The 23,956-nt window shown below is 41.6% G+C and overlaps 1 protein-coding gene across 3 annotated transcripts in view; it reads left to right on the top strand.

The window, feature by feature from the left end:
* Positions 1–7,684: 7,684 nt before the first annotated feature.
* The window catches only part of PLEKHM3 (pleckstrin homology domain containing M3), a 190,039-nt gene continuing 173,767 nt past the window's right edge, over positions 7,685–23,956 (top strand). For 2 of the 3 annotated variants that reach the window (XM_059928564.1, XM_059928566.1), the window contains exon 1: positions 7,685–7,835. The gene's annotated coding sequence lies outside the window, so the exon portion shown is untranslated. Of the gene's footprint in view, positions 7,904–23,956 lie in introns of all 3 variants that reach the window. The other variant, XM_059928565.1, reaches the window with a different exon arrangement.

The following is a 23,956-nucleotide window of genomic DNA, read 5'->3' as shown; positions in this document are numbered from 1 at the left end:
CTTCTTATGGTTGAGCAGGTATTCCTGCCCATGGGGGAGGTTTGGTCGATGCCTGATGCCAAAACACAATGCACAGTGGGGGAGAGGGGAGGCCAAAAGGCAGAGAAGAATTTTTTTTGTTTAAATTTTTCTTATCTTGCCATAAAATATGAATTTTATTTGACAACTATGTAGTTATATTTAAAAACAAATTATGTCCTGGGCAGAGCATGTGGAAAAAGGGCAAGGTTAATTTATTTGGGAAGGGTCAAAGGCTCCAACATGAAAGTGTGAAGAAGTTCAATCATGAGCAACTTTGTAATAAAAATGTGTAAAACAACATTCAGATACACAGAAGTGAGTCAGCTCTGGCTGGAACCTGCTCTTTGCCTACAGGACTTTTTCAGGGGTTCCAGAATGGTCTAATTCAAGGTTTTGAACGGAGTGTGAAAACAGGCCAGCATAACAAAGTGGGATGACTCCAGTTACACAAATACATGGGAGTGAGTTATGTGCAGCTCAGCGAGTCTCACAAAGCATCCCCAACACACACACACACACACACACACACACACACACACACACACCGTGTTTGACAACTTCTGGAAAGAACAGTTACACTGCAGCCAACAGGATAAAAGCTATTTTCTGATTCTGGGTTCTAGAAAGACACCATAGGCCAGGAAATATTCTGCTTGGAAAAAGTAAGAGGATGTTCCATTCCATTCTCATTCATTTTAACATCTGCCTTTTATTTTAGTGACTGTGAACAGCTTATGTATAGGGTTCCTTCTGAATAATTTAATTTCTGATGTTATTTAGTTTCAAAAGCATGAATTTACAAACTGATATCTATCTGAGAGATGTTGGTTTCTTGTACATGCACCATTAACAATCTACCTGTTGGGTAATGGCTTCATTTGCATTATAATTCGTTAAAATGTGTGAAATAAGGACTCCTCCTGCAGGAACTGAAGAAAGTGTTTTGGGCCTTCGGGCTCTTTTGTATCAGTGATTCCCGTTCTGGTGAAAAGGACTGAATAGTGTGAAAGTTCATTTGGGTGTGTGGGGAAAGAGAGAGAACTTTTAGAACAGATAAGAAAGGAAAAGGGGATCCAGCTCTCAGGCATAGGCTTGAACCTTGGGTTAGAGTTTTTTTAAAAAAACAAGCTTGGGCTTCCCTCGTGGTGCAGTGGTTAAGAATCCACCTGCGCTCAACACAACTAAAGAAAGCCTGGGCGCAGCAATGAAGACCCAATGCAGCCAAACATAAATAAATAAATAAATAAATTTATCAAACAAACAAAAAACAACCTTAAAAATTACTCTTAAAACCAAATTGAATTCTGGAACGCAATAGTCTTTGACATTACAAATATAAATTTTTCATTAGATCTTACTATGGACTATCATGGTGTTTGGTGCTGTGAGTTATAACGAGTATAATAAACATAATCCATCATCCTAGACTTTGTGGCTAGGTCATAATTCAGAGGTCCTGATCCCCAATCCAGTGCCTTTTCTAGTATAGCAAAGCCTCTTTTACGACATGATTATTTTATCATAATCGCATAAGTACTAAAGATGGAATATTGCATTATAAGGGTTGATCCCCAGTAGAACTACCAAGTACTACCCTTAGATCTGGGCAACTGGGCTGCTGACCTGGGCTCTGTGCTTTAGGTCCTCCTCTGGCTACATCTCTTTCTGGCCAAGAAGGTGATTACCTGGAGCCTCCTCCTTCTAGACCAGGTTCCTGGGGCATCAGAATTCCCTGTACCAAAGCCAAGAGTCTATCTCTAGAGCTGCACAGGCTTTTTCCCCAGGGCTTCCTGGGGGCTGATCCAGCTGCCGGGGTGTTCTCAAAAGCCTGAGGAGTGACTATGGCTGGGAAAGCTGTAAATAAAGTTAGGCATGGCACCCAAGGTGTCTACATGCACATATTTGGGACTTTGTGGTGCAGGACAGGGTCTGGGCTGGGAAACTGAAGGCATCCATTTGTTTTCTTGCCCTGGCTCTTGTAAATATCAGGGTATACCTGCTCAGCTCCCCGGTTCTGGTGAAATGAACTTTGTATGTATGTATATGTGTGTGTTTGTAATTTTTTTTTTACACTACTCTGCAATGTAATATCTTCACATTTAGCTCCATGAAATAATAGCTCACTTATTGGGGGACTTATATTGCCAAACACTAATACAAACTTTTACCGTGAATTAACTTATTCAAAACACTTTGAGGTAGATAATGTTATTACTATTATCACATTATTATTATTGTCACCATCCCCATTTTACCTATGGGGAAACTGAGGCACAGAGAAGTAAAATAATTTGTGAAGACCTGAGAATGAATAAGTGCCAGAGCCAGGATTCTAATTACAAGACAATGCAGCTTCTATTCAGTCTCCTCTGCTTTTCCACCACAATTCTACTTATCCTTCAAGGTAGGCTCAAGCCCTTGGTTTTTCGTAGAGGCCTGTCTGAGTGGCTCCATCCTCCCTCTAATCTTCTGAACTTCTGGAATTTCTTTTGCCTTTATCACTTGTTGGGTTTTTACTGTTTTGGACCACTGGACATCTTTCCATCTAGAGGTGAAAGATGACTAGACTCTTGACTGACAGTTAGTTGAGTAGGCAGGTGACTTGTCTCCCAGAACAAGGATGGTAGACTCTGTGATGGGCTGCCCAGATCCCCTATCAAAAAAGGACTCATTGCCCCAGCTGCTGGAAGTGGTGTCAGTAGATTGCCTTCAGTGGTCAAACCCTCCAAGGACTGTATCAACTGCAGAGGGCCACCTTGCCCAAGACCGTGCTCCCTCTCAGAGTAGCCCACATCCACCAACTGATGGATGTGGACATGGAAAGACCTGGCCGTCTTGGTCAGTGGTGTGCTGGAGCCAGCTCTTGCTGGCTCTTGAGAGCTGACTGTGCACATCTCCAACCCCATGTTCAGTGTCATGACATCCAGAACTTGAAATTAGGCATTGTGTGGTGTTTACACCATGGAAATTGGCAGACAGTAACAAATCAGGGCTTTTGTTTTTTCAGAGCCAATATGCCAGCACACCACTTGTTCTTGGCCCGATTCAGGACTATTCTAAAGCCTCTGACAGGCCACTCTGTCTCAGAGGTCTTCATGGGGGTGGCAAGGCTGCTGTTGGGCCTTACAACTCTACCTTTCCCTCTGCCCAGTTTGGCTCTCACCCCTCCCATACACACCTGCTGATCCCACGGGCACTCCCTCCCTTCATGCTGAACTCTCTCTGAGTTTGATTCCTGGGAACTCAACCTGCAACTCTTTTTTTTTTTGGTGAGTTAAGTTTTATTTGGGGCAAAATGAGGACAATAGCCAGGGAGAAAGCTTCTCAGATAGCTTTCAGGTCAGGTGTTGAAGGGCAGCAACTCCTGCAGCTCTTAATGCTGTTAAAGTTTACCTAACTTTGCAGATTGCTTAGGCATTTTATCAGGAATGCTAGGTTTTCCCAGAAGGAAGTTTAGAATATATCATACAAAAAGGTTTTGTCCCATGTCAAGATTGAAAAAGTTTTCCTTTTACAAGGTTTTAAATTTCTGGACCATTCCATCAACAGGTAAGCTCTTAATGGAGGCCTCTGGTTGGTACTAACCATCATACAAGCCACCATGAGCCCATGAACCGCCTACCCGGAGAACAATGAATTCCTGTAATATGTGCTTGTTGAATGAAGCACATTCAAATTGCCCAATTAAGGACGTTTTTCTGTAAGATTCTATCACTTATTCTTGATCTTTCTGGTTAAAAAAGACATAGTATGTGGTAGTAGAGTGGGGTATCATTGAATATTTTGCTTCGTTGAAGACTTTTCACTATCTTTTTCTGTTTGCCTACTTGTAGAAGTGATACCAAAAGACTCAAAAACATATATGGCCTGATCATTGGCTAATCAGAAAGAATCCTGCCTCTCATGCAAGAGAAGGGTCAGGTATCAATCCTTTGGGTGTTGAATCTTAGGATGGGTGGGGAGGGAATTCCTTGGAAAGAGACTTGGGACACTTAGGAAGCTTAGGGACAGAAGCTAGTTACCAGCTTGTATGCAACTGTTTCAATATTTCAGCAATGGGATATCCTTGCCGGTGCCTCCCAGCTGAATAGCAAGCTCAGTTGTACTTTTAAGCTGCTCCATTTATGACTTTAGTATTCTACATCTCAAATGCTTTTAATTTACCTAACGAGACAAACAAATATTATTATATTGCTCTCAGTGAATATCCCAATCATCTTTACCTGGGCATATCTGTGCACATGGGGTGAGGTATACTTGGCTTACAAATTCTAGGCTATAAATAGCACCAACATTTTCTGATTAAGTTTAAAATATTTTTTGATGCAACTTTTGTTTTATTTCTTGGAAGACAGTATTGCTTTATTGAATCTGGACTTGACCATTATTTTATAAAGGAAAGCTAAGAGGAAAAAATTTTAATGAAGAGATACAATAATAAAATCTCCTTATATGTCATTTGGTATTTCACTTTGTTTTAATGCACATTTATTAAGATCATTTACTAGGTACCATAAGTGGTGTGGAGAATATAAAGATGAATAAGGCAAGCTCCCTGCCCTTCAGGGGATGCAGAGGGGCTATAATGGGGGATCCTAAAGCAGGATAATGGGAATGAATGGAAGAGTATCCAGGAGTGGTAAAAAAAAATGTAAGTCTGGAGTATAGAGTGGGAGAAAAGAAGTATTCTGGAGATAAGTCTGGAATGGTGGAGTGTTAGGATGCTTTCAGTTGTAAATGACAGAGACCAACACAAACCACCTTGAGCAAACAGGGATTTAATTGGCAGTATAACTGCAAGGTCTAGAAGGTATACATAGGTGGCCCTATGGATGTGGGGTAATAATGACGTGTCAAGGTAGGGTCATCAGCTGTAACAAATGTATCACCGTAGTGCAAGATGTTGATAGTGGGAGAGGTTGTGCGTGTTTGGGGGCAGCAGGTATCTGGGAACTCTGTACTTCTCTGCTCATTCTCTACAAAATAAAGTCTATTAAAAAAAAAAAAAAGCAGCTGGGGCTTTTGAATACAGACGTGAATTTAAATATTTAAATTCAGAGGAGCAAAATGACCCCTGCTGACCAAATGGAGGCCTGAGAGCCAGCAACTGCCCAGCTGAGATCGTTCTCAGCCTTTGACTTTTCATCTCTTTTCTGGGATCGCACTGAGGATCTATGTGATATCTTAGTGATATCTTAGTGATAATGAGTAAATCTAGTCATTCTGTAAATGTGGCTTTTTACGGCATTTGATGTGCCAGACCCTGTGCTTAATGCATGGTGGGAAAAAAATCACAAAGCATTGGCCCTGCCCTCCAACTTCATAGACTGGTATAGTTTTTCTCAAAGAATAGTCCAATAAGGAGCACTTTGAGGCACTTGCTAAAATAACAGAATTCAGGACTTTTTGTAGACCTCCAGAATGAGAATCTACGGGTGTCTGGTTGGGCCACTCAAGATGGCTGTCCTCTTGCTCTCTGTATCCCCTCTGCTCGACCAGTGCATGCTGCACCTACACCCTGCTCACATGACTGACCTTCCCGTGCACTTGCCCCAGGCCCCAGCTGGTGATTGTTCTGATCCGAGGGGTGGCGAGGGGCGTGCCCCTCTGCTGGTTTCCCTGGTAACCCATGAGCCAACCTGACGTCAATTTCACCTATAATTGGCAATTTCCCCCCCACTCCCGGGCTGCCCCACCCCCAAGACTGGATGCCTGACCCAAGAATTTGCATTTTTAACAAGCATTCAAGAGCCTTGACACTCAAAATGTGGCATCACCTGGGAGTTCACTAGAGGTGCAAAGGCCCCACCATAGACCTCTTGAATCATGATCTGCATTTTAACAGGATCCCCACACATTAAAGTTTGAGAAGCACTATTCTAGAAGATTCTGTTACATGCTGAAGTTTGAGACTCAGTGGCCTGGGAAGACTAATGAGTATATAGATGAATTTGGTACAGTGTGATGAGTGCATTTATAGAGGAACATGTGAGTTCCTCTGGGTATGTTTAAAGGATCAGGCTTCTCTGTCAGAGATTTCCAGGAGAGGTGTGATGCCACTTGCGTCTTAGAAAGCAAGAAGTTGGCCAGGCTAAAGGGATGGGGCAGGGGTGACAGCTCTCATCAGAGGAAACCCAGTGTCAAAAGTCCTGAGGCAAAAGAGAACACTGCATGTTTAAGGAACAAGAGATGTATCTCGAATTGCAGTATAAGTTTTCAGACAAACATTTAAACTCTAAACATCAACCAAAAGAGATATTTTTTAAAATTCAATGGTTAAAGATTCTCTTATTAATCTTTAAGGGAGTGCAGGAATTAGATTTTTCGAATCTTATCATGCTGTTTCTCTGGCCTCCTTTGACAATTTTTGTGTGTGTGTCCATTTCTTCATTCATTCATTCAAACATATATACATTACACACTATGCTTTGTGCCTATTATGTGGTGGTGAGTGAAACCAAACTAGTTTCTGCCCTCAGGGAGTTTATAGGTGAGGCTGGAGTGGGAGTGGAGAAGCCAATAAAACAGGTAAATTTTTTAAATGTGTAATTATAAATTGAGAAAATGGCTAAGTGTGCTATGATGGAGAATAAAGCAGGAGACTTCAAGGAAGGTCTTCCAGCCAGACTGAGGTAGGAGATAGATGGGCCCTTGGGCTGGACAGCTGGTGTTTGTCAAGTGGAGTAAAACTGAAGCTTTGTTCTCACTCCAAGGCCAAAGCTAGTGGCAGAAGCTGAGCTCTGCTAAAGTAAAGAGATAAGACGACCACTCCTGAGGTCAAGGAAAACTTCCCTGTCTGCGCATGTGCAGAAAGGCTCCTTGAGGGTCAAAAAGGGAGGGGGCGCCACCCCATAATAAGTGTGGACCTACACCCACAGGTTTCTGCGGTGGGATCCATCTTAGCAAAAAGTTGCACGCAGCCCCCCCCCCCCCCCCCCCCATCTATTGGCTAGGATTCCTGGTTTTCATCCAGGCTACCCAGGTTCAATTCCTGGGCAGGGAACTAGGATCTCTCTTCAGGACCATTCACTGCTGTCTCTCCGAGATCAAGACCACCCTATCCTCTTGCAACGTGGCCAAAGTCACTGTGGGGTGGGTTGGAGTGTCTCACAAAGGAGCACTCAGGTTGCCCACCAGTGCGCGTACACACACACACACGTTCTGTTTTGCTGGGAATCCGAATGTGGGTTAAGACCTCCTCTCAAAACCATCCTCTTTCAACCTGCTGGCTACAACATGAAAGGGGAGTGAAAATTGATTTTCGTCGCAGCTCCAAACCTGAAATGTGAAGCAATCTCTAGGTTCTAATAGTTCTATTTTCAGAAAGAACTTCTCTCTCTAGTTCTCTTAGCCAAGGGAGCTCCTAAATAACAAGTCTGGTCCCTGGCATGTTTCAAGTGCAATTTTCCAATTGCAAACATCCATCTGTGCGTTGGGAGGAGCAGTGAGGAGACTCTGCGGCACATACCATTGTTTTCAAAAAGTGTGTGATGAAAACTGTGCGTAAGAAAACAAAGAGATAAGGAGGCCAGGAGGGTGCGGTCAGGCCCTGAGTGGCGCTGGGTCCCTAAGGCAGGAAAGACGAGTCCTTGCGGCCCGGAACCTTGTGTGTCCGAGTCTCGCTTCCCGGGAGGCTGGAAGGAAGCATTTAAGTGTGGGACCGCAAGAAGCGCTTGTAAACAGAGAGCCGGGCCGGGATGGTCTGTGGCGGAAAGGGCCGTGACCGTGAGGAGAGCTGGCTGCCAAAGCCGAACCCCAGCCAGAAGAAGGCTGCAGGCCCCGCAGGTGAAGGGGGAGAAGTAGCCGGCGGCCAGGTGAGCATCTGCCTGCTTCTGTGCTGCCCGACTGGCCACTGCGGGAAGGGTGTGGGGATGACAGCATTGTGAGTATCCGAGAAGCTCCCTGGGGTAGCGGTGATTTTGCTGTTTCTTCCATGCTTTGGTTTCTATTTCATCCTGGAAACTGCACAACAGTGCAGTGGATAATAGGTGAGGGGAGACTGTATGATGCGTTGTCTGTTTATTTTTATGAATCAGGTATATAAGTATAAAACAGTTGAAATAGCTGATCCTGTTCTGTGTGTTGTTTTTAGTACCCCGCCGCCCCTCCTGGGTCCTAGAAACCAAGCCTCAGCAGAGCTTTTAACTCCCATCTAACTGGGGCTTTCAGACTACAACGATTGTTCCTTCTGTTGACCTTGTTCATTTTTAATATACAGTAAATGACACTATGTGACTGATGGCAAGCATGATTTGGTCTTCCATGAAAGGATTACTAAGCTAAAAGATCGAGATAAGGACATTTCAGACCCACTCCTCAAATAAAATGTTACTACTGAGATACACAAATGAATGACAAATTGAGACTGGTCTAGAGTTATAGCTTGCAAAGCAGGACAGATTTGAATTTACTAGGTTAAACTGAGATTGAGCTATGCTGTTGTAGACTCATTTGGAAGTTTTTTTCTTCTTGGAAAAGAGAAATACCTGGGGTTTTTTCCTTTAATATTATAATTTCAGTAGTCATAGTGAATTGTGATTTGTATTCATTCATAAGATACTTTATTATAAAATACCACACGTAAATTATAATTGGCGGACCTTAAGATATAAGGCAATTTTTGTTTCATTAACTTCAAAAACAAATGCCTTAACCAAAATTGGGCTAAAAGGTCAGTAGGCATGTGTCACCTTGGTCACATAGTCTAACTTTTAGTTACTAGAAGAATATTAAATTGCTCATAGAAAACTGTTTTAAAGTCATGCACATCAAGGAAATAATATTAATGCCTGATGAGTTTGTCTTTCAGTGAGTATTTTCACAATGTAATGGTTCATAGCAAGAACTTAAAGCCATTCTGGGTTTGAATTCCTGCTTGGTCACTTCCTATTGTGTAACCTTGGGCAGTTTATTTGCTATGTTTCTTAATCTGTAGTATGGAAATAATAGCAGTACTGATTTCATAGGGTTGTTATGACGATTAAATGAGTTAATATTTTTAAAGTTCTTAGAACAGCGCATGTAGTAATTGCGATATACATGTTTGTTAATAAATACATAAAATAAAGATATACCAATGTTGAAAGTAAAATGGTGGTTGCCAGGAGCTGGGGGAGGGGCGAAATGGAGAGTTGTTAAATGGGTATAGCGTTTCCATTTTGCAAGATGAAGCGTTCTAGAGATTAGTCGCACAACAATGTGAATGTACTTAATAGTTCGGAACTGTACACTTAAAAATAGTTAAGATAGTAAATTTTATATAATGTACTTTTCCCCACAATTAAATCTTTTAAAATACCAATGTTAGCAAAGTCATATGCAATCATCCCTTGGTATACAAGGGGAATTTGTTCCAAGACCCCCCCGACAGATACCAAACTTCAAGAATGCTCAAGTCCCTTATAAAATGACGTAGTGCTTGCATATAACCTCTGCTACGCACATCCTCTGGTATAATTTAAATCATCTCTAGATTACTTATAATACCTCATATAATGTAAATTCTATGTAAAGAATTGTAAATTCAATGTAAATGATACGTAAATAGTTGCCCAGTGCCCAGCAAAATTCAAGTTTTGCTTTTGGGAGCTTTCTGGAGTTTTTTTCCCCCAAATATTTTCAATCTGTGGTTGGTTAAATTTGCGGATGTGGAACCCAAGGGTACAGAGGACCGAGTGTGTTCAGAGTCTTTATTAGCACGCAGCAGCCCCATCCTTAGTTGTCTTTGCCATTGTGAAAATGCAACTTCTGGCAGTCATCAGTAAGATTCACTTATTTGGTAAATTCATGAAATTAAGACATCGTAAAGAGCACAAACAAATGATAAGAAACAACATCTAATACCCTATGGCAGGCACAGTTCTGAAAATGCCCCTCCACCAAGACTGCATACCCTAATCCCCGGAACCCATAAATATGATGCAATATCACTCCCTTGATCATGTTTCTTTATATGGCACAGCTGAATTTAAAATGTGGAAATTAGCTGGTGGGCCAAATCTAATCAAAGGGGCCTGTAAAAGAGGAGAGCATTCTCTGGCTGGGGAAATCAGAGAGATCTGAAGCCTGAGAAGGACTGAACATGCTGTTGCTGTTTTGAAGATGGAGGTGACACTTGAGAAGGAATGGGGACAGCCTTGAGAAATGCGGGAGCCCTAGAATTGCTGAGGGTGACCCAGTGTGGAAACTGGAACCTCAGACGGAGCGCCAACAAACTGAATGAGCTCAGAACTGGATTCTTTACCAGAACCTTTAGTTAAGAACACAGCCTAGCCAATGCCTTGATTTCAGCCTTGTGAAAGACAGCCTGAGCAGAGAACCCAGCCAACCCCACCCGAACTCTGACTTTCAGAATTGTGAAGTAAGAAATGGGTGTTGTTTTAAGGTACTAAGCTTGTGGGAATTTGTTACGCGGCAAAAGAAAACTAATAAGACAGGAACAGACTACCCATACAAGAGAAAACTAAATGGCTAATAGTCATATGAAAATGCATTCTCTTTCCGTTAATCAAAGAAATGAAATTGAAACAACAGCAAGGGACCATTTTTCCAGCTCTCAAATTTACATAGGTTTTTAAAAATTCTAATTCTCCACATCAGGTAGTGTGTAGTGGAGCAGACACTCTCAGATGCTGTGAGGGGTGCGCAGATGTTAAACCTTTCTGAAAAACTCATTGGCTGAATGTACGAAAAGTCTCACTAAATGTGTCCACTCCTCGATCCAGTAGTTCCACTCCTAGCAGTCTGTCCAAAGGAACTTATGAGAAATATTTTAAAAGTTAATGTTCACAAGTGCTTAATATGGCTTTGGTTAGAAAAGTCAGATATTGGCAATAGTCTAAATGCCCAACAAGAGGGGAACAGTTTAAATAAATTATGCTGTCATCAAAAGACATGGTGTTAAAAAAAAAAAAAAAGACATGGTGTTATACAGATTTGTAAAAGGATGTTTATGAAGAGTTTTAACAGGGTGGAAAGGTATTTATCAATTTTTGCTAAAAGGGGGGAGATAGGCTAGAGAACTGTATATGCAGTCAACTCTCAACTATGTTTAAAAAAACAGAAAGATCTACCTACATAAGGAAAGGGATTGAAAGGGCCAAAATGGGGCAGTGCTTTTTTCTCATTGGAGGATGAATAGGCATTGTTTATTTTCCCTTTTATACTTTCTGTATTTTCAAAATGTTTAACAATAAGTATATAGTAATTGTTTATAACCATAATAGTCAATAAACATTATTTTAAAAGCTGTTAAAACTCTATGTTGTGGAGAATACAATGAATCTAAGACATTGTCCAGTCAAATAATGGAGAATATAAAAATCCATAAATGACTTAATATATGGCAGGAAGTGATGTTTTAAAGAAAGACTAGAAGATAGGATATGATAAATATGGTTGGAAAAATTGAAATAAAGTTGGGTAACTTATTTCTCGGTAAGGGTAATCAGTGAAAGCTTTATGGTGGAAGGATGGCTGAATATCATACTGAAATGATAGAAAAAGGAAGCTCACGGTTGAACTTTCATTGTCTTTGTTTTCTCATAGATTGATGGATTTTAGGCTTTGGGCTATGGACTCAGGTTAATTATATAAGTGGAAAACAAAGAACTGTGATGGATATATGACCATTAGCAAAAAAACAAAAAAAAAGAAAAAGCCCTCTGCACGTTATTACTAGGAAAACCAAACTGGATGTAGGCCGGTAACATCTGCATTAAAAAACATCCAAAGCTAATATTTATTGAATACTTATCAGATACTTAATATACTCTATTCCAGTTTAATCATGTGTGCAGCCTTCCCATAATACTTGAAGTCACGTCATACATTTACAAATTTAAGAAACAGGCAGGTAGAGGGGTACTACTTTAATTACTGGTTTCAGAAGACCTGATTTTAATAGAAACCTGAAAAGGTTAGACCATTTGGGCAGAATTTTTAGGATTCTCCATCTCTAGACAGTTTGCAGGAGCCCCAGACCACTGCTACTCCTTCTTTTTTTCCTACTAGCTCCCTTTTCTATTTTCACTTTACACTCTCCTCCAACACCTGTAGAAAAGTATGGGAAGTGTCTATTGCTCCACTGGCTGTTAGCCAAATGCTGATTTTCTTCATGGGGAGTGTTAACCCTTCAAAAGAAACCCTGTGGAGGGATATCTAGCAAGGAATTGCTTTTTTTCTTTTTCCTTTTTCTTTTAGGGTGGATTTTATATATGGTTCATAAGTAGCGGAACTGTATGCTAGCTTGGAGTTTCTGGTGCAAGCTAATGCAGAGAATTGAGTAATGAGTGAGAGTGTGGTAAGAATAACCACCAGTAGTAAATTCCGTGCATTGTGTTTGCTCTGTTTCATTGGCTACTGTAGGTATTACCAGACAGCAATAACAAGCCCACATAGTTCACCTTCACATTGACAGTAAGGTATGAAATTTATTTGGTCCATGAGGGTAATTAATGTTAATGGCAACATGAATTATGAGCAAAAACCAAAGTCAAAATATAGAGGCCATTGTATTGAGATGTCAGGCATGCTATTTTCATTAACATTTGGTTGTTTTTCATACACTCTTTTTTTTTTTTTAATAAATTTATTTATTTATTTATTTATTTATTTATTTTTGTCTGTGTTGGGTCTTCGTTTCTGTGCGAGGGCTTTCTCTAGTTGTGGCGAGCGGGGGCCACTCTTCATCGCGGTGCGCGGGCCTCTCACTATCGCGGTCTCTCTTGTTGCGGAGCACAGGCTCCAGACGCGCAGGCTCAGTAGTTGTGGCTCACGGGCCTAGCTGCTCCGCGGCATGTGGGATCTTCCCAGCCCAGGGCTCGAACCCGTGTCCCCTGCATTGGCAGGCAGATTCTCAACCACTGCGCCACCAGGGAAGCCCCATACACTCTTTAACTGTCAATTTGAGTTATGTGTTTTAAATTGGATTCCCCTATTTTATGCCACATTTATGAGTACGGGAGAGATTTATTTGTCTAGTTACCGTGATTAGTGTTACCAATTTATAATTCAGTACAAACTGCAGCTGCCCTGTTCTGCATTATCCAGTTTACTTGTGGACATTTATCTAACTGGGAAATTGCTAAATGTCCATTTTACCTTGTAGTCTATAGATGTGATTATAAATGTAGATTTTCATAGAACAAGGAACATATATTATAGGTTAGAAAACATTGGAAATGTAACCAGCAGTTTTCATGCTCCAGGAAATTAGCTAATTGATCTTTTCCCATGAACTTTTCCAGAACAACTTCTCTTCCACCCTCAGAGATTCATTGGTTTGTTAATTAAACAAGTAAGAATTGAGCACTTATTTTGTGCCATGGCACATACCTCTTGTACTTGGAACCAGCAATACAATCTTGAAGAAAACAGGCACAATCCTTGCCTTCATGAAGGTTACAGTCTAGTGGCGGAGACACAACTAAGCAGGCTATTTTTATGCAGAGTGAAAAGCATTATAATTGAGGAAATCAGTGTGCTATGTGAACACACAAGAGGGATGTTCAAAATGGACGTGGGAGGTCAGGGAAGAAGTGATACCTCAGCAAAGACCTGAAGGCTGAACGAGAGTTAGCCAAGTTGTGTGCCTGTGTGTTTTGGGGTGCGGGGTAGAGACGATGGAGATTTAAGAGGTAAGCCCAGGAAAGTAAGTGGACTTGAGCTCTTATAGGCAATGTTAAGGAGTATATGATTTATCCAGAAGATAACAGGGTTTTAATTTTAGAAAGCCCTCTCTGACTGCAGTGTGGTGAATGGATTGGTGGAGGGAAAGACTGAAGGGAGGAAACTGGATGGTGGGGTCTGAACTAAGGCCATAAAGAAGGAGAGCAATGGATAAATTTGGCAGATCTCGTAGTGGTAGAATTAGCATGACTTGCTGATTTGGAGTGATTTGTGGGGGAGGGAGCCAGCAGGGTCAAGGATGATGAAATCCTTCACTATATGGAGAATGCCAGGAGGAGGGGCAGGCTGAGGGTAAGATGAGGAGTTTGGTTTTGTGCATGTTAGGAGTTAGAGGATGTCTGAAAGGCAGCTGCGTGTGGGTCTAGAGCTCAGGATAATAATGTTTCTCATCTGTCACATGGACTGCTGCCAAAGCCATGGGGATGGAGAAGATCACCCAGGTGGAAGAGGAACTAAATAAGAGGGTTATGGGGAAAACGGAGGAACACCTACATTATGATGTGGGCATAGGAAGGGGGCTCATACAGGGGACCAGAAGGAACATCCAGAGATAAAGGAGAAATACTGGAAGAGACTACATCAGTGCTTTCATGAGAGCAATGCAAAGAGTGGGTGTTGAGTAGGTCAGATCCTGCTGAGAGGTCAGTCAGATGTGGAGTGAAAAACCTCCTGGGTTTAGCCAAAAGGAAAGTGTTGATGACCTCTGCCTGTGCAGTTTCACCTGGGGCAGAATCAGTGCTTCTGCAGGGAGGAATGAATGGGTGAGAAGTGGAGTCAGAAAACATAAAAAAAAAAATTTCTTTAAGAAACCTGGAAGACGAAAGGAGGAGGGACAGAGTATCCTACCTGTACAGGAACTTGGGAGACAAGGGAGTATTTTACTTATTTGTTTTTTCTTCTTTGAGAAGAAACATTCCTTTTGAATCACCCTGAATCTTGCACTACTGAATCCTTCCACTCTAAGACTACCAGAAAGCCCGATGTGCAGCAACTCATTTTGCCTGAACAGTGCAGGAGGAACCCTTGAGTTAATTAAAACCTTATCTCAGAGCTTCCTAAACTGATTGCTGTCACCACTCTCTCCACCAGTTTGTTGGTTTATAATGGGAGGAGATCAAAGAGACTGTGGTGACCCTTTCCCTGGTACCATATGGATGACCCCGGATGACCCCTGTTGGCATCCTGTACCCTGCCTTTGAGTTCACAAAGCACTACGTTATGTCATTTGATTTACATTCCAAAACAACCTTTGGAGAAGGTAGGACAGGGATCCTTATTTGACCTGCATTGAAATAACTAGAATTCAGGTTCAAATGACTTGCCTGGAATCACACATCTAGTAGTAGTGCATGGGCAGTTCAGGCCTTCTAATTCCAGATCTTGTGGTCCAAAAGTAATTACCCTTCACTGAGAGGTTAGATATGATGTTTATATTTTCACTGTAGTGTGGTCATATAAAACTTAGGCATATCATATTTTAGTACACTTAAGAAACAAGACTGAAGATTGTGGGTCAACTTTGTTATTTTGCTTGAATCCCATATACATTGATATTTGTCCCCTATCCACCCGCTGTCCCCCAAAAAAGTTAAGTTGGTTTTAGAAGGAGGCAGTTTATTTGGACATGCCTTAATAGTCAAAGCATGTTTGAATTATCTATAGTCACATCTAATTTGAAAATATTCCTTTTAATTCTTTTGACAGAAACACTTATTTGCAGGTTTTTTTTTTTTTTTAAGCAAACATTTTTACAAGTGTTTCTATTTATTGGCTAAATGAAAAATGATGTCTTCTGGAAACATTAGTAAGAGGTTTGGGCAATTAGGACTATGTAAACATTTGCAAAAGCACTTGTTTTGCCTAAATGGAGTCACAGTTATTATACCCTTGCAGACATTCCAAGCAATATGTCCAAGGTCACTGAGAGAATTGAGGTTAGCTATTTAGTTAGAGAACAGCCTTTTATTCTGTTTGTTCAGACACCTATCATCCACTATTCCCTTAGAGAATTTACGATGACACAGAAATAGTACAGAGGTGATTTTTTTTTTTTTTGTAAATTAAGTATAAACTATTTCCCTGGATATTTAGCAATTAACTTTCTGAGTTGTGGGATTAACAAACAGAAAGATTTAAAAAATAAATATTAAAGTTGCTGAAGTTTGACATTAAAATTCAAAGCACCTTGTATGTAAAATTCTAGCTGTATTATCTCAGGGTAATTAGTTTGCTGTTAATTGTTATACAGGACAGTATGTGCATTTTAGAGGTTTGTTTCCACTCACTAACTGGCCATATTACCTTGGACAAAGTACTGCATTTCTTTAAATCTCAATTTCCTTATCTGTAAAGTGGTAATAATAATAGCAGCTCTCCGATAAGGTTGTTGTTCGGATTTAACAACATAATGAAGATAAAGGGCTTCACATAATGACCTTAGGAAGTGCTCAATAAATGTTAGTGATGACTTTTTTTTTTTTTTATAAATTTATTTATTTATTTACATTTGGCTGTGTTGGGTCTTCGTTTCTGTGCGAGGGCTTTCTCCAGTTGCGGCGAGCGGGGGCCTCTCTTCATCGCGGTGCGCGGGCCTCTCACTGTCGCGGCCTCTCCCGTTGCGGAGCACAAGCTCCAGACGCGCAAGCTCCGTAGTTGTGGCTCACGGGCTTAGTTGCTCCGCGGCATGTGGGATCCTCCCAGACCAGGACTCGAACCCGTGTCCCCTGCATTGGCAGGCAGATTCTCAACCACTGCGCCACCAGGGAAGCCCAGTGATGACTCTTAAATCTTGGTCTTGGTGTAGGAGTTGTAAGAACTCTATTTTGTTTTTAAACGTTTCATTAAATACACCATTCCACATTTAACATATGTCCATCCACGTTGAAGGAGTCCTCTATAGGGCATTTTTGAAGGGTTTAGTATAACAGTAGTTGTCTCTGATGCTGGGCAACTATTTGAGTCCCAGCTACCATAAGCCTATCATCCTAATGTCAGATCAAAACAGTCACAGAAATAAGACCAATCAGAGCTCCAGAATTCAACTTCAGAATGTTTACACGTTGCAGACTTGTTTTGTAAAAATCCATTTAGTACCAATGATAATAGTCCACAATAAAAGAAATTTAAACCCAGATTTGTGGATGAAAATGTAGTTCTTACTGTTCTTCCTCTTCATACTTTGTAAACTTTTCCTTTGTCCTGTATGACAGGCAGAGAGTTTTCTGGCCTTCATGTAGTACATAGTAAAATAACAAAGACTCGTCCTCTTATTTTACCTTGCCTTGTCCTTATCTTTGAGGGTCAAAGACAATGTTTTGTCTGCTTTTGGCAGCCTTGCTTGTTTCCTGATGGAATTGGTGAGAGGCTGCTTGGTAGCCAACCAAGGTCAAGGTCATTGTCACAGATTGAGTCCAAAAGGGAGGGAGGGGGCGTGGGTGCAGCCCATCACCACTGGGTATGTCTGTCCTTTCAAATAAGAAGTGAGTCACCTTCTGCTTAGACCTTATCATGGGTCTGGTACTCTCTGGGTGCCATTCAACAAAGACCCAGCCTCATTTTTTAGCGGGTTCAAATGTAGCCAGGAAAGAAAAAAAATCAGTTAACTACTTCTCATGTACGTTCACCCTAAATGCCCAGAGGAACCAGTTTTGTGAATATGTGCTAACCCATAAGCTGGTTGTTGCTTTGACGGTTAAAGTGGTGAGTATTCTCCCTTCTGGTAATCAGCTGCGGTGACCTAAGGAATTAAAGTCAACAGGAAGTGAGGCAAGGATTCATTTCTCATGACATCTCAGCCACCCAGCAAATGCTTCTGTTGGCCAGGGATGTTTCTGTGGGTCGGATAGATTCTGTGGATTGGATAGACTTGGGCAGCTTGTGAGGAAGCCCTCCGCACTTGTGCCTCCCATTTGTGCAATTGTTTGTTAGTTCACTTTGAGCTCAGCCTTTGGTGGGACCTTTAGAGACATTCCTGTAGGTTGACAGCTTCATGCCAGAAGCAGCATCATTTTTAGAGCAGGTCTGATTGGTTTTATTTGTACGTTTTGTTTGTCTTTGGTTTCTTTCAACTGAAGTCATCTCTGTATACATGTTATTATGTCATTCAATTGTGTTCTGTCACTTAAGACTTTTTATTGTCCCTTGATTAGTAATGACTTCTTATTTATGTTCCCATAACACCTTTTGTATACTTTTGTTAAGGCACTTTTTATACTTGGTTTTGTATTGTCTCCCCACTAGCTATTAAGCTCTTTGAGGGCAGAAGCTGTGTTTTGTGTCTGTAGCATCATCTAACATAGTGTTTGGGTACTTGGTCCATCCTCTGTGAGCGCTTGTGGAGTATAAATGGTTGTGTGGTTAGAAATCAACTAGCTTCTAATAGGAATAGTAATTGTTTTAGATTTTACAAAAATTTCACATATATTATCTGCATTTGTGCATTACAGCTCTCTAATGGAGAGGTGCATTGATGGAGACAGACGTTGGAAGGATTTCCATTTTGCAGATAAGAAGGGCCAGGACATCCTGAGTCAACCTGACTTGCTGGAGGTCATTCAGCTTAGAAGGCAGTGCTGGGACATGAACCCTTTCTTGGTGTCAGAAATGTGTGTTCTTCCCATTGCCACACGTCTGTCCCATTAAAAACCCTCAAAACTGGGTGGCTCATGGATTGAATTCACCTTACTCCTTGTTTATGGTCCTTCTAGCGTCAGGGCCCCTGAGTGATTTAAAGTGGTTTAAAAGGTAATTGAACTTGGACTCAGTAATTTGACAGGGATTCTAGGAACTTCTTTTTCTTCCCCATGGGGCCTTCGACTGACAATAGATGAGTCATTTTGGTCTCTATTTCATCATCTCTAAAATAATCCTGCTACTTTACTTACCTCTCTCTGTTGAGATTACTACAAATTTTTATCAAGAAGCTTATCAAGTGCTTTATAAACCATACTCTAAACCATGCATGTGAAGACGATTATTCTCAATAAAGTCAATTAGTTATATGAGCTGATGACATCTTTAAATCTAAAGATGCTAATCTGAAAAGCTATTTCTTTAGCTTTTTCGGGTATCTTGCATAGCTGGGTCTCAATGTACCTCCTTGGGGTGGCCATTACGAGGTCTCATGCCAGCTGGTTTAGATGGCACCTCCATGTACTAGTTATTCCCTGTTGCAGTTGGAGGATGACTCTAGCACACGTGGTTTTTATGATGGAACTTTTCAACTTCTTCACCTCAGTCCTAGGATGAAGATAATTTGAGTGACTCTTTTGTTTGTTTTTAAATCACTGTTTCCTGCCATGGAGGTAACGGGGAATGGAAAACATTGAGTCTGCATTTTTAGACACTTAAGTAACTGAAGTTTGTGTCTGTCTGTTTTGCTTCTAAAACCAGGACATTTTGGAATGCTGGTGGTTTTATGAAAATGGGCTTCTCAATCAGAAGTCTTGGCTTTCCAACGCAGTGGGTGCCACAGTGGCATAATAACATTGCTGCCTTCAATAGCAGAGCAATTGGAGATTTGAAGCCCCACGCTTATATTTAGGTTGGTTTCTGGGAAAACATCTTGGGGCGTCAAATGTCTCAATGATTTTTGCAAGTGGCAAACAGTAAGCGCAGAGATGGACTGAAAAATGCTTTAGGTTGATTGCCCGGGGGTATTTCAAAGGGAACATGTCCTTTCTGGTATTAAAAAGAGCTTGAGCTCTAAGTCACTGGAAAATTAGACCAGCCAAGCTATGGATTTGGAGTGGTTCACAAAGTAATTCCCAAGCACTGCATAGGCGCTTTTATTTCTATAAAAGGTCTGGGTGAGGTCTTTGCTACCTGACCTTTGCCATGTTATTTTTAAACCCGGTTTCAATAGCTTGGAAGCTTTTTCTAACCAAGAAAAAATTTAAAAGCTCAAGTCAACATAACGTTTTGGAAAGCATGCCAAATTTTACTTAAACGAGCTTATAATGAATTCAAATATACTTTCGCCAGAAAACCAGAGTGGTGTTTATATTTACAGACGTCAGTACTTTGAAAACATACTCTTTATGCAGTCGTTCATTCGGCCCATATTTACTGAGCACCCATTGTGTACTAGCCATTGTGTTAGGCCCAGTGAGGGTTGTAAAAATGAAATGGGGTAGAATTGCTGTGCCCAAGTTGCTGTAAGTCCAGCAGGGTAGGCGTGTGACCTCAGGAAAGTTACTAGGTATCATTTCGCCTCAGTTTCCTCATCTGTAAAAATGGGAATAATGGTACCCACTTTACACATGATGAGGCTTAGAGATATAAAGTACTGAGCAATGTACCTGGCACAAAATATGCTTTTGGTAGTTATTATAATATAATATATTATAGTATAATAATATAATTATTATAATATAAGATAATATAATTATTATCATCATCATTTCAGAAGGAACAGGCAGCATGCAGTGTAAGTTGTGGAGGCAGTACCAAAGCCATTCTCTGGACATTTCAAGAAAGAGCTGACTATTTTAGGGTGAGGAATCACAGAAAGCTTGTGGAAGAGGCGGCAGGTAAGCTTGAAGAGTGGATAGAATTTCAGTAGGTAGAGGTGGGGAGACGGTGCCTCAGAGGTAACTGTAAGCAAGGATTTGGAGTTGGGAAAGCCTAAAATTTGAGCAGTAGCATCCCAGTTTGGAGGAAAAGAATGTCTTACGGAAGGGAAGCGGGAAGTTGGACAGGCAAACTAGTCCAAGACTGTGAAAGGCCTAGAGTGTCAGGTTAGAGAGTTGGGCCCTGTTGTCAGTGGGAGCTGCATTGAAGGGTTTTATTTGCTACCGTCTCCCCAGTACCTCAGACAGCACCCAACCCATAGTGAGCAGTCAGCAAATAATTGTTGAGTGAACAACTGAGTGTGGCTTTAGACAAGTTGAGCTTCATTTTGCCAGATGGTAAGCCAGATAAAAATGTCCTACAGAAAGTTGGGGACATGGGACCAGAGTTCCATGGAGACTGAAGGTGGAAATTTGGGAGGCGTGAGCATGGAGGTAATTATGGGGCTAAACTGACCCGAGGAGTACGTGCGGCTGTAGTCAGAGAAGAGAGCTGAGGTGATGCCCCTATTTGATGAGCAGACCAGGAAGGAAAGGAGGAAGATGGAACAGAGAAGGAGAGGGTAGAAACGAGAGGAAAACAGAGCGCGGTGCCCATGAAACCTGGGGAGGAAAGGTTTGAGGAGGGGCCGGTTGACATGCTCGAGGCGGGTCAGGGCTTTGCAGTGCCCTAGTGGCAGTATAGAGGGGAGGTTCCTGGATAGGGTGGAAGGGAGTTCAGTCAGGTGGGGCCTTGTGCCAGGCTGTAAGGTATCGGTGGGCACAGCACACTCTGAGACATTTCTTTTTTCTTTTCACGGTTAATAATTACTGGTATTTGCTTTTTGAGCAGGTCTTTAAACAGACAGTGTGCCCAAATTGTGTACTGTATATAATCTGATTCCAATTAAACATTAGATAAAAACACACCTAACTATTTAGTTCTGAGATCATGACTGATTTTTATTTTCTTGTCCATATCTGTCAGTATTTTCCAGAGTTTTTAATGTGTTTATTACCTTCATAACTGGGAAAAACACTATAAAATTGTATTTCTAAATGGTATGTTCCGTAGGTATTGCCTGGCAATACACTTCTCATTTATTGAAACTTAGATAAATGTAGCCATTTAATGTTCCTCAGGCCTATGAAGATGGGATTCCGTTTGTGTTTCTAGCTGTCTTTCTCCTCTGAAAGAACCCCTGAACTCTTCTTATGAGGTCCACAGAGGCACCATTTCCTTATCTGCTGCTCTTGGCTTGCCGGTGCTCCATCAGCATGCTTACATTGCAACATGTCTTTATGACAAAGCACCATGACAAAGCATAACCTCCTGTAGCCTGATAATCCAGAAGCATCCTTACTAGGGTCATATTCTCTTGTGGTGGAGCCTTTACATTATGTAGCTCTCAGAAAATTTACAGTCAGCTGTGGCCTTAACCAAAGTGAAGACCGTGTGAGAGCCACATGTGCTGACCATTCTTATAATCACCCTTGTTTCTCATGTTTGAAAATGAATTGGCAGAAACTGTTTATCCTAGGTGTCTTTGGTATTGCATTTTTCTCCATAGTCCAGCTGCTTCTAAAACGACATGGCGCCAGACACCCTCTTGAGCACGCATTAGCATTACGTTCTGAATACAAGCCATTTAGTCAAGTGGGAGGAAGTCAGCGATTTTACCATCCAGCTTGGGAGAAAGTGGCATCTCTGTGTGGGCCAGGCTGGTATTATTACTCATATCTGCTTCTACTTGTGTGTGGAAGGACTGCTGTATTCATCCTGCTAATTAGCCTTGCCTAATGAGCATGTAAACAGCAGATTTCCTTGTTAGGAAACAGTAATACACTGATTCTGCATCCTGTTAACATTTTGATGCATGCATGGGATTCTTTGGATTGAGCTTTTATGACAACACTGACAAATGGACCTCCGTTTCTCAATCTGTTACACTGGGGAAATAATCCTTTTTACAGAAAGAGTATTCTTTTTAAAAATAAAATAAAGTGTCTGTAGATCATTGAGTTTGGCTGAAAAGTAGGGTGTTATAAATAGTTGGCTGCTGACTTGGCTGTTGTTGGGCTGACATATCTTTCCAGGGAAAGACAGGAGCAGGTGGTTCTTGAATGGGTGAGGTCCAGTGGAGGGCTCCATAATTATATAGCAGTTTACATTTTTTGTTTTTAAAGGAATATTGTTTGTTTGGTTTTTTTAAAATTTATTTATTTTTGGCTGTGTTGGGTCTTCGTTTCTGTGCGAGGGCTTTCTCTAGTTGCGGCAAGCGGGGGCCACTCTTCATCGCGGTGTGCGGGCCTCTCACTATCACGGCCTCTCTTGTTGCGGAGCACAGGCTCCAGACGCGCAGGCTCAGTAGTTGTGGCTCACGGGCCCAGCTGCTCCGCGGCATGTGGGATCTTCCCAGCCCAGGGCTCGAACCCGTGTCCCCTGCATTGGCAGGCAGATTCTCAACCACTGCACCACCAGGGAAGCCCAGTTTACATTTTTTTAAAGGTATGTTGGAACAGCTACCTGGTGAATGAGCCACATGTGAAGCAATTTGATATTAGCAATGTTGTTGGATACAGGTAGCTGAGTAAGGTACCCAGAGGTTTAATGGTTTGCCAGAGGCCGCCCAGCACGTGTGTGGTTGAGCCAGATTTAGAACACAGTTCTAATTAGCTCCTGATTTCCACTTTTTGTGTGGAGGCAAACCACACTGCACCCACACGGTGATTTTACTCAGTTCACTTTGTCAGAGGAAAGTCCTGTTCATATTTTGACCTGTCTGAATATGTTATTATTATTTTTTTAATTTATTTATTTTATTTATTTTTGGCTGCATTGGGTCTTTTTTTTTTTGCATTGGGTCTTCATTGCTGCATGCGGGCTTCTCATTGCGGTGGCTTCACTTGTTGCAGAGCAGGGGCTCTAGGCACGCAGGCTTCAGTAGTTGCGGCACACAGGCTCAGTAGTTGTGGCTCGCAGGCTCTAGAGTGCAGGCTCAGTAGTTGTGGTGCACAGGCTTAGTTGCTCCGCAGCATGTGGGATCTTCCCGGACCAGGGATCAAACCCATGTCCCCTGCATTGGCAGGCAGATTCTTAACCACTGCGCCACCAGGGAAGCCCATGTTGTTATTATTTTTTAATTAATTAATTTCAAAACCAAATGAGGCAAGCTAGTAAGGGGTGTTCATTTATGGAGACTAAACTTCGCATTAGACCCTTGTATTGTAGTGAATTTGAGGCCTATACATCCTAGGGAAAAGATAAATTCCAAAAGGAGAAAGGTTGGATAATGGAGCCCCAAAAGATGAAGACATAGAGATTATATAGGAGGGTCAGTAAGGCATCATGCCTGCTGTCAAGTAGCTTGGAGTGTAGAGTGGGAGGGAGAGAAATTGTTCATCATTACAGTACATTGTGGCAAACCCAGGGTGTTCCGAGAGCCTGAGCAATTCGGAAGGCTCCCCAGCTTGGGCCAAAACATGGAGGAGTAAAATGTTGGTTAGGAACGACAAACTGGAGAGGTGGATAGGTCATGAAGGGCGATGAATGTCATGCAAAGGAGTAACAATGTATTCTTTCAACGTGTGTCTATCTAGTGCCTTTTGTGTGTGTGTGTCAGGCATTCTGTATGTACTTGGGATACATTAGTGAACAAAATAAGCATCAATTCCTGCCCTCGAGGAGCTTATACTTT

Source organism: Balaenoptera ricei, chromosome 7 (assembly GCF_028023285.1).
Source record: "Balaenoptera ricei isolate mBalRic1 chromosome 7, mBalRic1.hap2, whole genome shotgun sequence".
NCBI lineage: Eukaryota > Metazoa > Chordata > Mammalia > Artiodactyla > Balaenopteridae > Balaenoptera > Balaenoptera ricei.
This window is presented reverse-complemented; position numbering and strand designations above follow the sequence as displayed.